Below are 3,492 nucleotides of genomic sequence, written 5' to 3' on the forward strand. Positions count from 1 at the left end.
GTGAGGCTGTGCGTGTGTGTGTGTGAGTGTGTGTGTGTGTGTGGGTGAGGGTGTGTGAGTGTGAGGGTGTTGGTGTGTGTGGGTGAGTGTGTGTGTGTGTGTGTGGGTGAGTGTGTGTGAGTGTGAGGGTGTTGGTGTGTGTGGGTGTTGGTATTGTTTGTGTTATCAGGTCTGTGGAAAGTGGCGGGAATTTCCTGTGAAAGGTGTGAAAGATTAAATGGTGTGAGAAGCAGTAAAACCTTCTGATGGGAGGTTTCTCTTCTCTGTGGCTGTCTGGACCTCCACCTGTTTGTAACGAGTCAATAAACGGAGATCTGTTTCCATTTTTCTCTGGTATCGAGCGCAGATCAACTTTCAGGCCCTGACCTTTGCTGCATTGAAAGTTTAGGAACTCTCATGTCAGGTTTGTGCCATAAAATATAACCTTTAAAAAGAAACAAAGAAAACACTTTGTCTGAGTTTTCTACAATACAAATAAAAGCCCCAGAGCAACCTTTAAAGTTCATCACCTTCTGGGAAAATAACAAACTGAAAACTTGTGTCCAGTTCCAGACGGGTCGTTTCTGACAGAATAATAAGCCTCTTCGTACCACCACAGCCTTTTTTGTACCTGCAACGTGTTTGAGAATTAAAATGTTCTCTTACGATGAGAAAGAGGTGACAGTGTTTATGGTTGGATAAAAACTGAGTGACATCATGACTGATGTTCAGCAAAGTTTATTTTAGAATCAAAACTGCTGCAGAACCAACTTAACTTCTAAAAGTAAAGATATTTCTGTTGGAGGAAGTTTCTCAGACAGGTGATGTGTGAACTTCAGGGAATCACACCATCAGGCTGAAGAACCAGGAATCTTGGAGCTTTAAGCCCCAGCTGGCTTTCAGATTTCAGTCAGTGCAGGAAGTCTCTCTGGAAAACGACTCCATGTTTGTTTTGGCACGAACACCTTGGGGCTTCACGCCGGCCTCCCTGTGAGGACGAAACTCTTAACATATTCTTCATGTCAGAGAAATGATGTTGAGAAATTCCTCCGTCAGATATGATCCATCTGCTGCCCACACCCACTTGGACCACATCAGCGTGGGAGTGTTTGACCCAGAAACATGTTCAGAGAAGCCATGACGCCATCGTGTTTTACTCTCTGTTGTTCTTTCCCTCATGTTTCTCTCCCACCTTGTGTTGGTCGACACCTTTCCCCCCAGAATGCACTGGGGTCTCCATGACATCATGATGGATATCTGACTCACAAACACTTTATTTAACAGGAACCTTCCTGAAGCTCAGCTTTCCTGATAATCTGAAGGAGGACTGACTTATTATTTCACTCTGAAACTTCAGGTTCAAACCTTTTCCTGTTTGCTGGAAACTGTAAAGATATCCAGAGAAACCCAGACCTCCATCCCTGCTCCTGATCCAGGGTCAGTTTTACTCCCTGCTCCTCTGTGAGATAATTGGACCAATTAAAGAATTTAACACTTAAGGATTGTGGGTTGGCTCGTTCCTCGTGGTTTGGTCCAACCACAGACTGCAGACGCTGCAAAGTGTTCATTAATTTATAAATCAGAAATCTGTGTCAGTGTTCTGACCTTAAAGCTTTTCTAATGAAACCAGCCTGAGGACGAACGCTTTATATGTTTAAAAGCTTTATATTTTGATTTATTTACTGTTTGGGCTGTTTCTCTTCCATCTAAAGAAACAACATTCAGACGTTTGCAGATCTGACTCGGGGACAAACTGTGGACTGTTTTTACGGTTTTCAAAATGTCTGGAAACGTTTGTGAAGGTTTTTAATTTCTTCATGTGAGTCACAGAGAACTTTGTGCTACAAAGTCTCTGATAATAGTTGTTGCAGGAGTCTCAAATCTGTCTCAAATCTGTCTCAAACTTGTCTCTGTTTAGTCTGTTTAATTCGAGAGCATCTAATTGTATTTTTGACCATTTGTATGCAAACTCAATCAACCTTTGATGGGAGTTACTGCAGACGTGTCGTTTGGTGGCGTATTTTCTCAGTTTGTCTCAAAGCGGTGAGACACGACCTGCACGTAGAAATGTTTGTCCTCGTTGGTTCAGCTGAATCTGGAATCTTTGAGTCAGGATTTATTGGACGTTTAGCCGCAGACTGAGGTTAACTCGATTAAATAAACAGTGTGGACACAAGTTCAAACTCTTCAAAGATGTGACCAGTAGAGTTGGTTTATGAAAAACCATGAAAATGATGAAAAATAGAGATGAGTTTTTTGTGATTATGAGGAAATGATTCCTACAACAAGCAGCTGCAGGAGGTGAAGAATAACCTGCAGATTTATGATTTAAAGCCTGACTCTCAGAAAAACTAAAGAGACGCAGGGCCAAAGGAGTTAAATTTACCTGCAGATTGGAGGCAAAACTCCTCATCCTCACTCGCTCTCAGAAGAAATGGCTTCTTTATCTAAAGCACATCAGGAACAAGTCAAGGCTCAGAGGATTTCTGTTGTATCTCAGCTCTGGGTTCATGGTTTACATCTGTTAATAATGATGTGTTTTTAACTGAGGGTTAAAAACACGACATGTTTGCATTATCTTTAGGTTGACGACATTAAACCTGCAGAAAACGGATCAAACACACCACAGATTCAAAAATGTGCCTCTAACTTGAAGAAGAATAATACGAAGAAGAAGAAGATAACTTTGTATTTAATAAAATGGATTTCATTTCAGCAGAATCCTCGTCTCCAGATAATAAAACCATTTAAAGGAGAAGGTTGGACTCAGATCTTCACTGAGCAGCATCATGTCATGCTCGTCCAATAAGACGGCTTCATGCTGCAGCGCCTGTGGTCAGGAGGTTTGGATCCAGACTGAAGGAACCAGATCCTGGATCCGATCAGCTGGAATGATCTTCCTCTGTAGGGTCCAGCCTTAGAGATCATCTGAGGAGCTCCATCATCCGGGTGGAGCTGGAGCTGCTGCTCCTCATCCAAAGAGTCCTGGTTCCTCCTGCTGGAGGTTTTCCTCTGGGAGGAGACCCCAGGGTGGACCCAGAACTCTCTGAAGGTTTATAGATCCTCTCTGGTCTGGAAACACCTTGGGATCCTCCAGGAGGACCTGGAGAAGGTCTCTGGAGAGGGGGAGGTCTGGGTTTCTGTCCTGGACCTGGTACCTTCATGACGTGATCTCAGACGGGGATGAAACGGGATAAATGGATGTTTGTACAGTTTTAGGGCTTTAAGAACAGTGTGAGGTTCTGTGGACCCGGTTGCCTCTTGGCTGTTTGTGCAGCACGTGTGTTTCTCTGTATGAATGTTGTCCTGACTCCTGGTTTTTAATGAACGCCTCCTAAAAATAACTTTCTGCTGGCAGAACCGTAGGAAACCTTCAGGGAGAAGCAACATGTTGCTGTGAGTCACTCTGGTTCTGGTTCTGGTTCTGCAGCTCGGCAGCAGAAGTGGTTTTCTTTCTCTGGTCCCCCCCCCTCCATCCATTCCTTTCCTCTTGCTCAACACGTCCCCCCCCCC

The 3,492-nt window shown here is 43.8% G+C and overlaps 1 protein-coding gene across 1 annotated transcript in view; it reads left to right on the top strand.

The window, feature by feature from the left end:
• The window catches only part of vta1 (vesicle (multivesicular body) trafficking 1), a 25,107-nt gene that overhangs the window by 15,545 nt on the left and 6,070 nt on the right, over positions 1 to 3,492 (top strand). The gene's annotated exons all lie outside the window — the stretch shown is intronic.

The sequence above is a fragment of the Kryptolebias marmoratus genome, linkage group LG19 (genome assembly GCF_001649575.2).
Source record: "Kryptolebias marmoratus isolate JLee-2015 linkage group LG19, ASM164957v2, whole genome shotgun sequence".
In the NCBI taxonomy this organism is placed as follows: domain Eukaryota; kingdom Metazoa; phylum Chordata; class Actinopteri; order Cyprinodontiformes; family Rivulidae; genus Kryptolebias; species Kryptolebias marmoratus.